General features: G+C 41.1%; 1 long non-coding RNA gene across 1 annotated transcript in view; it reads left to right on the top strand.

Moving 5' to 3' along the window:
- The first annotated feature begins 1,336 nt into the window (after window positions 1-1,336).
- LOC133749229 (uncharacterized) overlaps window positions 1,337-12,892 on the top strand; it is a 57,412-nt gene continuing 45,856 nt past the window's right edge. Inside the window, exon 1 of the long non-coding RNA XR_009864580.1 lies at window positions 1,337-1,467. This is a non-coding gene — a long non-coding RNA (uncharacterized LOC133749229). The remainder of the gene's footprint in view (window positions 1,468-12,892) is intronic.

Below are 12,892 nucleotides of genomic sequence, written 5' to 3'. Positions count from 1 at the left end.
GATTTCTGGGTGCAGAGGTTTAAAAATTTTTAATTTTTCATTATGTAAAAAATGCAAATCATTGTTTAGGCAAGTAGTGTTGAAATTGTTACTTTTGTCTTCTATAGCATGCTTCATGTGATGAAGGATGGGGTTGATTAGGAAATATCTAAATAGCTTTTTACCTTTTATTGAGGGACAGAGGGAGAGCGAGGGGGAGGGAGGGAGAGAGAGAGGGAGAGAGGGAGAGAGAGAGAGAGATGCCATCTGCTGCTTACCACCTCAAATGCCCACTCAGCTTGGACTGGGCCAGGCTAAACCCAAGAGTCCAGAAGTTGATCTGGGTCTCCCAGGTGGTTGTCAGAGACCCAAGTATTTGAGCCGTCACCTCCTGCTTCCCTATGTATTATCAGGAGGCTGGAAGCAGAGCCAGGACTTTAATCTAGGTCCATCCTCTAAATTATTTTTTTAAAAATTTAATTTCATTTGTAAGGAGGTGGTTTGGTCAGGTTCATTCTCTCGTGATTTATTTTGGACTGAGTTATTTCTGGCTGGTGTTTCAGAATCATTTGCAACCAGTTTCGCACCAGGCCAGCTGCAGGGACTTGAGTAGCTCGGCTTCCTGGCATTCTGCAGTTGTGTGGTTCAACTTCAGTGACTCCTGCAGATCTGGAGTCCAAATTCCAGGTTCCTAGGAAAGGACCAGAGTTCACTGGGCTGGGCTTCAGAAGATGGAGCTGCCTGGTCCTGGTGCTGGTTGACTTTGAGCAATGTCTGTGTTCAGGACTTGCACCTACATGTCAGGAGATGCTGAGATGTTTAATGTCCAGCCTTTAGTTCCATAAAGTTCTTCTATATTATGGTGAAAAATAATGACTTGAACGAGAATATTTAGTCAAGACCATGGGTATTGCATTAAGAATGTCTATTATAAAGATATTTGAAAATGAATCTTGATGTGAATGGAATGGAAGAGGGAGCAGGAGATGGGGGGGGTGTGAGTGGGAGGGAAATTATTGGGGGGGGAGCCATTGTAACCCATAAACTGTACTTTGGAAATTTATATTTACTAAATAAAAAAAAAGAATGTCTATGACATTACAGCCAAATATAGATACAATTAGAATAAATTTCTAATCTTTAAAAGAGAAAGAAAGGAATTAACATAGGTCATTTGGGAATACATCTGGTTAAAATTTTAGTTAGTATAGTTCTAAAAAGAATTCCTTGGACTTAAACAGGAACTGTTCTTTTTGACAGTCTCTGGTGTGGTTTAAACATTAACACGTGTATCTCAATGTTGTTCAAATGAGAAAAGGGGCTTAGATAATTTTTTACCCCACTGAAAATGGACAAACTGTGATAGAAACTGTTGACAATAATTTCCAGGCACACAACAGTTTACAATGAGGTCTGCACTAGGAATTTCCCCAAGAGGCGACTGGAGTACAGGAGAGAGAGCATAGAATCTGTACCAAGATTTCACGTGTGAGTTACTTCTACCATGCTTAAACTAATATTTCCACTGTATTAACTAGCTATGTGGTCTTGGGCCATTTAAAACTCTATGAGCCTCAATTTCCTAGTCATAATGCAGAGTAAATACTATTGGATATAAAAATACTATTTGACACAGAAAAAAGTTACATAGTATATGTGAGTATCCTTGCAAACGATTTTACATAAATGTAAAATATTAATACTGGCACTTAAGTTTTTGGTTACATGTTGTCTTCTTTGTGTTTATCTAACCTCTTACACATGTCTAGCGTTCACTCAATACTTCAATTCTTATTGTATCTACTATGTGGCAGGTATTGTGCCAAGTTACAGGGATAGCAAGATCTATCTAAAGTGATCCCCACAATTTAAGTAGCTAAATATAAAGCTGTTATTTAATCTGGGTTGTTATCATCAGTGCTTGTCGGAGAAAGCCAAGTTGAAGAGCTACTCATCAAAGGTCCAGTGATACCAGGTTTGCACCTGGTCTTCATGTTCAGTGGGCTGTGGATGATGCAGTCCTTATAGAGAGAAGTTTCACAAACAGTGGGCTCAGAAGATATCATCTCCTGGAGAACTTCTGGAGGAGGGTGCTTTGCCACGTTAAGTTTGGGTAACCACATCTTCACTCCTGATTCTGTATCTTCTAAGTGATATACTTTTGATTTTAGCGTATCAGAAAACAGAATCCATTAACAATTTGTGTCATCGAGGAATCTGTCCCTGGATGAAACCAAAAGTCAAAACTAAATATTAATTCACAGGAAGCAGGTCTGAAATATGCTGTATAAGGGATTGAAAGCACTGATTCCAAAGAGCCCATACCAAAGCTGTTCCCTCTCTGGAATGTGGCCATGCTTAATTTTGCAACTAAAACACAGCCCATTGATTTGCAAATAATGACATGAACCACGAAGTCTTATCATTTGCAGGAAAATGTTGGATTTTGTGAAGATAGATTCATTTCCAAGAGAATCCTATGATTGACAATCAGAGCAAATGCATTTCCACCAACAGCTAGGCTTGCACTAGTGTTGTACCATTCACCACTAGGATTGATGACATGAGAAACATTCAAGAACCACAGATAACAAAGCCGGATAGGTTAGAAGTGTTGACAACAATAGGATGTAGTGTATCTTGAAGTAAGTGTCTATCCTTTGGGATAGGAGAAATGCAAACTCTCTCAAAAATGCAATCACTAAAAAAAGTGTGAATTTGACCCAGAGAGGTTGATAATGGCATAAACAAGTTGTTCAATCCTATTTGCTTTTATGACTTAATATAATGAATGGAAGTGGACACTGTGATAGCCTGATAGACCACCCCCGATAGAACTCCCCTTAGAGTGTCACTGACTTTACCTTCTGTCTGCTTGGAACACTATAGAGTACCACACAAAGGGTGAGTGAAAACAGAGGAGTTTGTTCTCTCACAGTTCTGAAGGGTAGAAGTCCAAAGCCATGCTGTTGGGCGGGCCCAGGTCCCTAGAGAGAAGCCTTCCCTGCTGTTTCCAGCTCTGCTGGCTCAGGTGTCCCTGGCTTGTGGCAGTGTAGTTGCAGTTTCTGGCCCCATGGTCACATGGTCTTCTCCCTTGGTTTCTCTGTGTCCATGTCCCCATTTTCCTCCTCCGACAGAGACAACAGTCATGTGGGATTAAGGCCACACTAATGCAGTATAGTCTTTTTAACTCGATTACATTTGCAGAGACTCTGTTTGCAGATCAAGTTACATTCACAGGTACCAGGGCTCAGGACTTGAAAACATCTTTTCAACTGAAAAGTCAACTCAATCCAAAACATAATGGTAATTTATTTTCCTGATTATTCGTGTTAATATATGCCTTTGTTACTTTCAATAATATGTCAATAAAATTTGGTCTTGTAATCGTATTCTCCTTATTGAGTGCATAGTTAAGGGAGAAGGCAGTGGGCTTTAAAAAACAGCTCAAAATGTAATGATCTTAATTGAACTCACTTGTACTCAAAGACTACAAACAAAATATTTTCTATCCTAAGAACCAAGTACATGGAAGGGTTTTGAAAAGTTCAGGGAAAAACTATGTATGGATTTCAGGGTTATTTTTAATATGTATTTTACTTGAAAGTCAGAATTACAAAGACAAAGGAAGAGATACAGGGAAAGAGAGATAGAAGGAAAGAGGGAGAGAGAAATGGAGGGAGGGAGGGAGAGGGAGATAGAAACAGAGGTTCCACCTGCTGGTTTACTCCCCAAACGGACACAACAGCTGGACCAGGACAAAGCCAGAAGCCTGTAACACCATCGAGGTCTCCTACGTGAGTGGCAAGAGCCCAGATACTTAGCCATCTTCCACTGCTTTCCCAGGTACATTATTAGGGATATGGATTGGAAGTGGAGCAGCCAGGAATTGAACCAATGCTCATATAAGATGATGGTGTTGCAGGTGGTGGCTTAACCTGCTGTGCCATGATGCTAGCCCTGAGAATTTTTCCCAGTAAATAAAGTTGTACTAACTTGCTCTAATATGTCTGAGCAGGATTTAATTTGAGAAATAAGAAGGATAAGACATCCCTTTGAAAAGAGCCCCTATCACATAAACATGAATTCTGCTAAAATTGAAGGAGGAAAACATCAAATTTATGGAAAAGCTTGGGTAAAACAATGGGTAAAATCACTGATGCTTTATAAAACATTTATGGGGACAATGCTTCCAGAAATCACAGCTTGCAAATGGCTAGTTCATTTTTAGAAAGAACGAGATGATAGTGAAGATGCACCGTGCAGTGGCAGATACCTATATCAATTTTGCCAGGACAAAAGTTATTCGTATCCCTGTCCTAATTGAAGAGGACCCACAATTAGCAGCTAATAGTGTCTACATCCTAATTGGCTCTGCGTACACAATGCTAATGGGAAAATTAAAATGGAGCAAACTTTGCACTTGATGGGTGCCCTGATTAGCTGTAGACAAGAGCAGAGGTTTCACTGGGGCATTTATCCCAGGAATTGGAATAGCAGAGGAAACACAGCTTTACTAGGATCCTGAAGGCAAAGCACAAACAAAGCAATGAGTAACTGAGAAGTAGAAGCGGCTCCATCAGGGCAGAAGTGACCTTGTCAAAAGTGAAGGACACAGCACAAAGTATTTGGGATGCTCAAGACATTTTGCCTGTTGACTTTTTTTGGAAGGCCAAAGGGCAATAAGCTGCCTTTAGGAGAATGTACAAAATATGTCAACACATGCTCAATCGGACTTGCCCCAAATGGTGGAGTTAGAAATGTGCCAGGGGATTCCAATACAATCCCATCAAGGTGGCATGTACAAATGCCATCTCACTAGTCCAAGTGATCAATTTCAGTTCACAATTGATCACACTGATAGGTCTAAGAGTCAAAGGGATCACACAAACAAGACTAGTGTCTGCTAATACTAACTGATAGAATCAAAAAGGGAGAGAATGATCCAACATGGGAAGCAGGATACACAGCAGACTCAGAATAGCAAATGTCCTAAATAGCACTCTGGCCTCAAAATCAGCCTTTAAGGCATTCGGATCTGGCTGAAGAGCCCATGAGAGTATTTTAGGCATGGAAAGCCAAGTCACTCTGGGGAAAAAAAAAAAGAAGACCTAAATGAAAGATCTCTGCGAGTGAGATCCCAGTGGAAAGAACGGGGCCATCAAAGAAGGAGGTACCCTTCTCTGAAGGGAGGAGAGAACTTCCACTTTGACTATGACCCTGTCTGAACAAGATCGAAGTCGGCAAACTCAAAAGGCTTCCATAGCCTTGGCAATTCATGACTAGAGCCTAGGGAGATTACTGACGCCATTTACGAGAGTGTCAAATTGTTAAATCAACAATAGGAGTCACTGTGTACGTACTTCTCATGTGGGATCTGTCCTTAATGTGTTGTCCAATGTGAAGTAATGCTATAACTAGTACTGAAACAGTATTTTATACTTTGTGTTTCTGTGTGGGTGCAAACTGATGAAATCCTTACTTAATATATACTAAATTGATTTTCTGTATATAAAGATAATTGAAAATGAATCTTGATGTGAATGGAATGGGAGAGGGAGTGGGAGATGGGAGGGGTGCGAGTGGGAGGGAAATTATGGGGGGGGGGAACCATTGTAATCCATAAACTGTACTTTGGAAATTTATATTTACTAAATAAAAAAAAAATGTCAACAAAGTTTTAGTAGAAAAATGCCCAGGCAAGTGCCATTCTCTACAAGGACTATGTCCCTGTTCATTCTTCTCATCAAACAAGGGCAAGTTTGGAAGAGCTCAACAGGAAATCACTAGACACCCACCTTACAGTTCTGATTTGGCTCTTTCTGATCTCTGTTTCCTAATTTCCAAAAAAAAGTCTTGTGGGGTCAGTGTTGTGTAACAGGTAAAGCTGTAGGCTGTGATGCCGGCATCCCATATGGGCACTGATTCCTGGCTGCTCCACTTTCAATCCAGTTTCCTGCTAATGGCCTGGGAAAAGCAGCAGAAGATGGCCCACGTGTTTGGGCCCCTGCCACTCATGTGGGAGTCCTGGATGAATCTCTTAGCTCCTAACTTTGGCCTGGCTCAGCCCTGACTCTCGTGGCCAACTGGGGAGTGAACCAGCAGATGGAAGATCTCTCTCTCTCTCTCTCTCTCTCTCTCTCTCTCTCCCCCTCCCTCCCTCTCTCCCTCCTCCTCCCTCCCTCCCTCCTTCTCTCTGTAACTCTGTTTCAAATAAATAAATCTTTAAAAATATCTTTAAAGGGCATCTATTTTTCTTTATTTAATCATGTAAAAAAGACAACATCAACATGGTAAAATTCATAGGACCCTTAGTTCTTTAAGAATTAACTAAATGGCTGGTGTCACTTACAAAAGTATATAAACCTTGGAGGAGATTATATTGAGAAATAAAAGGCAAAAAGTACAAAGTTCCATTTTTTTCCATGAATGTTTCGAAATCTCCTTGTGTCTTGAGCCATCTGCAATTTTGCATCTCACTTAAGAGCATGCACCCACAAATTTTTTTTAAAAAAGATCTGTGATGAATGTAAATGCCCTTATTGTAGCTGAATGTATAAGGCACATTCTGGAGCTATTTCGTAGTGTGGTACTTTGAACTGTGGCATACAAAAACAAGTGTCAAGGCCAGTGGGCTACAGCCCTCCCCCACGGTGGCATTTGATGCTGTGCAGGAAGTGCTAAATCTACCCCCAGATCAGTGACAACAGGGGATCCTGCTCCTAGGATTAAGGAGCCCTTTGCATCTTTCCCTCCTCTCAGACAATGTTCCAACTGTGTCCCCAAGAGCCCTGCCTTGTGACACTGAAGCCTGCGACATCTGGCTTCTTGCACTGCTGTGTGACCTTGTTTCCTTTTTGCTTTTTTCCCTCCCCAAAAAGTGGCCATGAGGAATCTGTTAAGGGGGGTGGGGTGGGTGCGGAATAACATAAACCATTGCAAATGGCAGTCAATTAATGGACAAGACGAGCTGATCTGGAAACCAAGGGGAATAACATAGTGTGTTCAATAACGTCTTCTATTTATAAAAAAATAGAGCTCTGTGCTGCTTTTGTATCATGTTTCATATTTTATTTGCTTTTTAGGGTCTATGGTCATATTCCCTGTGTTTTGATGAAAATGAAAATAATAAAAAATAAAATTTCATAAAACTGAATAGGAAGCCTAAATGAAGAACTTCTTAGTCTAAAATCTCCCAGATAGATGCAGTGAAATGCACTGAACTGTAAAACTTGGAGCTAAGTAGAAGTTATTGTCAGGTCATGGTTCTGTTATGATTTACAGTGGTCATTAATAGTGACAGAAAAGGCAAGGGAGCTTGATCTTTTAATGTGCCTTATGGTTGTTAATATAATTTAGAATAAACTCTGATGTAGATAGAATATGTGGTTTTAGATGAGGAGCTGACAACACAAATTGACAACTTTGGATTGTAATTCAGTGTGAATTTTTTTTAATCAAGAGAAGGGATATTCTGACAGGAATAACTGGCTCACAGTATATGAATACTTAGTTTGAGCCCCATTTTCATACCTTAAGCATGAGAGAATGAAAAACATATGAATTCCATCTTCCTCCAAGTATCCAACTCAGAAAATAAGGAGAATGTGTGCTTGACAAAATGGCTTAGTGCATTTCAAGTTTCTAATACAATTTCCTGATTTGGACCCTCCAAATGGATTTCATGCTTCTATTTCTGGAGTTTGTTTCTTTGTCATTTTATATAGCATAAAAATCATGGTTATTTTAGAAGCATTACAAATATTTTATGATCCTTAAATATACCCAAGTGTCTCCTTTAATTTAATGTTGTATGCTGCGCATGACTTAACTAAAAGGAATGGAAAAAGCTTATTCAAAATGGTAGGGACATGGGGTATTTAGACGTCTCAATTTAATACTTCCTCATCTTTATCAAAGTCTAATTGTCCTAGATAAATTTATTGACAGCTCATAGCTGATAATTTTATTCCAATTTTGGGTACTTTTTTCAGGTTACATGTGCACTTGGAACCCATTTTTGCTTATGACTTTCTTTGGTTTTCTGCTTTCAAAAGCATTCTAAATTCTATCGCTGAACCCCTTCCTAAAATAGGTCCTCCTTTTTTAATTTGATAGAGAGAGATGCTGTCTGCTCCCACTGCCTCAATGCCTGCAATGTTCAGGGCTGGAGCCAGACCCAGGAACTCAGTGCAGGTCTCCTATATGAGTAGCAGTCCCACTATCTGAGCCAGGGTCTGCATTTGCAGGAATGGAGTCAGGAGTTGGATCCAAAAAAATGAGCCTGGGCCCTCTGATGAAAGACATGGCCATCCTTACTCTTAGGCTGAATACCAACTCACAGTAAAGTTTTTGTAAAACTATTTAGTTGATCATTTAAAGACAGTAACAAAATTGTATTCCACTATGCAAGAGTTTAAGATTTGCTAAGACTCTGGGTTCATGGCTGAGTTCAAGCCTATTCGTCCACAGTCTTGGAAGCTATGAAGCAATCTGAAAAATAGTATCACTTCTTTAGCTGTTCATGCAAACTGTGCGTTTGCAGTCCCTGACAATGATAGGATGCAGTTGAGCACAGTATTGTGTTTCAAGACAACAAACACTCAATCCGTGTGTTCTGCACCTTAGCAAGCTTCTTGGGCCACATTACAGAGGTCAATCTGGAATCTGAGCCTCCAGGACAGTGGCGCTACAGCCTCTTTTGAATGCTTGATTGTGGAGAAGCAGGAATTCTTTTTCTGACAGGGGTTGAGGGAGCTTAGTTATTAAGGTCAAAGGCCACGTAGAAATTTCTGGAAGTGTCTGCTCACATCAGTGTGTAGTGGTTGGACCACACTGTCTCTCTCAAAGCCACAGATTTCAAAGCAAACAGGAAAAGCAGACACATGTACTACATTTCATGTTACTGTTAAGTCCTAAGGGAAGGAGAATGTATTCCCATGTCCAAAAGGCAGAGATGGCTGGGAAAGGTTTAAATGTCATTAGGCAGATAGCCCAACCCTTACACAAGCTGATTTTCTTAAGAAATCAATGCAATGTAGACCTGCCAGGCAGTGTTCTTCTAGTCTTGAGATAAGAATTCAAGTTACCAGAATGGTTTTCTAAGTAGAAAATACAGAAAAAATAACTCTGATCTTCTCTTGTAAGTTGCCTTAATTTCTGAGGAAATGCCATTCTAAATTTTCCTTTGCAGAATCTTCAGTATTTTGATAATGAACACACAGACATCAAAGAAATCAGAAATATTCAATTGGAGATTGAAAGACAAGAGGGGATAGCATTTATTAAATGTCAAGCTTGTCACTAATTATTCTTCACACTGTTTGTAGGTGGTAAATAGTCTGATTTTTTTTTTTTTTTGGACAGGCAGAGTGGATAGTGAGAGAGAGAGACAGAGAGAAAGGTCTTCCTTTTTGCCGTTGGTTCACCCTCCAATGGCCGCTGCAGCCAGTGCATCTCGCTGATCCGAAGCCAGGAGCCAGGTGCTTCTCCTGGTCTGCCATGTGGGTGCAGGGCCCAAGCTCTTGGGCCATCCTCCACTGCCTTCCCGGGCCATAGCAGAGAGCTGCCCTGGAAGAGGGGCAACCGGGATAGAATCCGGTGCCCCAACCGGGACTAGAACCCGGTGTGCTGGCACCGCAAGGCGGAGGATTAGCCTGTTAAGCCACAGCACTGGCCTAAATAGTCTGATTTTTAACCCGAATGGTATGAGTTCAAGTCCTGGGTTCAGTTTCACCAAAAGCCTCCTGAATGCTCTAAGTGTAAGCATCAAGTCTAGCCTTACAAAAAAATTTTCCAAAATCTTTACTTTAACTCAGATCATATAGTTTCCCCAGGTAGGAAATATGGATAAGAATAAAAACACTTTCCTGGTGATATTGTTGGGAGAGTCAAGTTTAGAATGCTTATGGAAGAGTTTACTAAATTTTTGAAAGACAATGTTATTTTCATCTTATTGCTTATGAAAGATTAGGTCAATAATTACTTAAATGTGATCAGTTTTTGAACATCATGCCCTACATGAAATTTGTACTGTACTGGCTAAGGTAATAAATACTGTACACTTAAATTTCATAAGAACTAATTGAATATATCTTTTAGCCAAGTCATTTTGAACTCATTTAAAAATAGTGAGCAGATAAATATTTCATGTTTTATCCATCCTCACATCTTTTGTAAATACAGAACTTTAAGGAGTTCAAGTTTTGGCTGAAAATCAGGAGTTTTGTTTGTTCATTATTATTATAATTTTTTTTTACCTTAGACATCAACTAGGCATGCTTCAAGGTGCTGAGAAAAGCAGTCGCTCAACAGAACCCCAAATGGCAGGAGAGTACAGGGTTTTGAGAGCATAAAAGAACAGAGGAGGCGTGAGTGTTGGGGTGCAGCAGGTTAAAATGTGACTTGGGAGGCCTACATCCCATAGCAGAGTGCTTGAGTTAAAGTTGTGCCTCTGCTTCTGATCCAGCCTGTGCTGATTGGCACTCTGAGAAACAGGTGGTGGCTCAAATACTTGGGCCACTGCTACTCATGTGGGAGACTCTCATGGAGGTTCTTGGCACCTGGCTCCCACCTGGCCCTCTCTAGCCATTGCAGGCAGTTGGGGAGTGAACCAGTGGATGAAAAATTCTCTGTCTCTCCCTCTGTGTCATGCTTCCTTCCCAATATATAATAATCAAGTTTAAATGGAGGAGAGGGGGTGGCCCACATGGAATATCTCAAGTGTTTTCTACTAGCAAGGCAGTTTTTGTTTTTAATCAATAGTAACTGTTCATATTTAGTGTGATATTTTGATGTATGTATACTTGTCCACTGTGTAATAGTCAAATCAAGGTATTTAGCATATCCATCACCTCATATATTTGTCAGTTTTTGTGATGAGAACATTAAAACTCCTCTCCTCTCAATATTTTGGAGTATTCACTAAAATATTGTTAGCCATAGCCACCTTGTGTCTCCCTAACTGTAGCTTTGGACCCATGCACCAGCCTTCCTCTCCCCTCCCCCACTGTTCTCTGGTAACCATCATTCTGCTCTCAATTTCTATTGGACCAGCTTCCTTAGAGGGTCATGGAGCTTTTTCTTTTTTCTGTCTGGCTTATTTCATTTAATGCCATGTGCTCCAGGTTCATCCAGACTTGCAAATGACAGGATGTCATCCCTTTTGCTTTTTTTTTTAAATAAAGATATACTTATTTATTTGAAAGATAGAATGACAGAGACAGAGAGGGAGCGATCGTCCATCTGCTGATTCAGTCCCCAGATGCCTGTAATGGCTAGGGCTGAACCAGGTGAAGACAGGAGCTAGGAAATCCATCCAGGTCTCCCCCTTGGATGCCAGGGGCCCAAACACTTGGGACATCTTCAGCTGCATTTCCAGGCACATTAGCAGAGAGCTGATAGGAAGTGGAGCATCTGGGACTCAAATATGGGATGACAACATCCCAAATATGGGATGACACTCAAACATGGGATGACTCCTATATGGGATGCTGGTGTCACATGTGGTGGCTTGACATGCAGTGTCACAATGCCGGCCATGGATTCCAACTTTGTGTGTTTGTATATGGCCAAGAAGATTCTGTATATGTACCATATTTTCTTTCTTTCTTCATCCATTGCTTGGCACACAGGTTGACTCCAGGTGTTTGCTACTGTGAGTAGTGCTTCAGTAAACTTGGGAGTGAAGGCTTAGGTCCTGTGCCTTGTAAAGATCACATGAGAGGCAGACCAAAGAGCACCCTCCCATCCACTGTTTCGTTGCCTGAATGCTTAGCTAGGAACTGAATCCAGATCTCCCACATAGGTGTCAGGGATCCAACTACTTTATCACCTGCTGTCTCCCAGGGGACACATGAGCAAGAAGCTGAAATCTGGGATGGAGCTGGTACTCGAACCAAGAACTTGGTATGGGACATGGATATCCTGACTGGCGACTTAATTCCTGTGCCAAACAGCTGCCCCTGTGCCTTTGGTGAGGAGGGCATCCAGGCTTTCTCCTGGACCTCCCTCTCCAGGGTTTTGTATGCTGCTTTATGCTGCCCTTGCTCTCCTCCTGCCTGGTGTACTCACTGCACTTAGTTCACACAATGGCCCCCTCAGTATAGGTTAGCCCACCCCTCGCTTCCACCCACTGCGGCTGTTGATTCATCAGATTCAGTCCCTTGGTGGGTGGAGACAAACTCCATTCACTTTTCATGACCACATTTCTCCAAGGAGAAATTGCATAGTAGGACTGGCCATTAGTTGCACTGGCCTGCCCTTGTCACAAGAACTACTGGAAAGGAAAGCTGAAAGGGTTATTATGGGATGGCAGTGGCAGGGGGTGGGCACTCCACTGTACCTGGTCCCACTGCTTTCTCTGATCTACAAGTCTCTTGTGAAAGACTTCATCATTTCTGTCTTTATGGTCAGATGTTTTTGCTTCATGTTCTCTTGTTCTGTTCTTAAGGTTCTTTGAAGTGTCTTTCTCCTGTCATATCCTGTTGCTCAGATAGATGAAACCCTGTTCATAGTTAGTAGGCATTTAAGAGGGGACTTCAAAAACTTCATGGGAAATGGAAATGAACCATAATTTGATTTTGATGCATCAACTTTTGAAATCCGTGCATAGTTTTCATAAGAAGTATTTTCCATGGACTTTTTGAAGACCCTTCGTATTCTGCATTATATTCAGTAACAGATTTAACAAGAACTTTTTGTATACAACAGGGGCTCACATTCAGGATGTTAGAATGTGAATATTGAATCTGAATTCATACCCAAGTGCGAGCAAAGCTGCCACAGTGCACAGAGGAGGATCATGAACTTGAGTGACAGCAGCAAAGGACTCCAGGCCATAGTGGAACCAAAGTGTTAACACATTTCTCAGTGTATGGAAAGTTCTAAAATCACAATCCAACAACTCACTGTA

This window comes from Lepus europaeus, chromosome 20 (genome assembly GCF_033115175.1).
Source record: "Lepus europaeus isolate LE1 chromosome 20, mLepTim1.pri, whole genome shotgun sequence".
In the NCBI taxonomy this organism is placed as follows: Eukaryota; Metazoa; Chordata; class Mammalia; order Lagomorpha; family Leporidae; genus Lepus; species Lepus europaeus.
The sequence above is the reverse complement of the archived record's forward strand: the minus strand, read 5'-3'. Positions and strand labels throughout refer to the sequence as shown.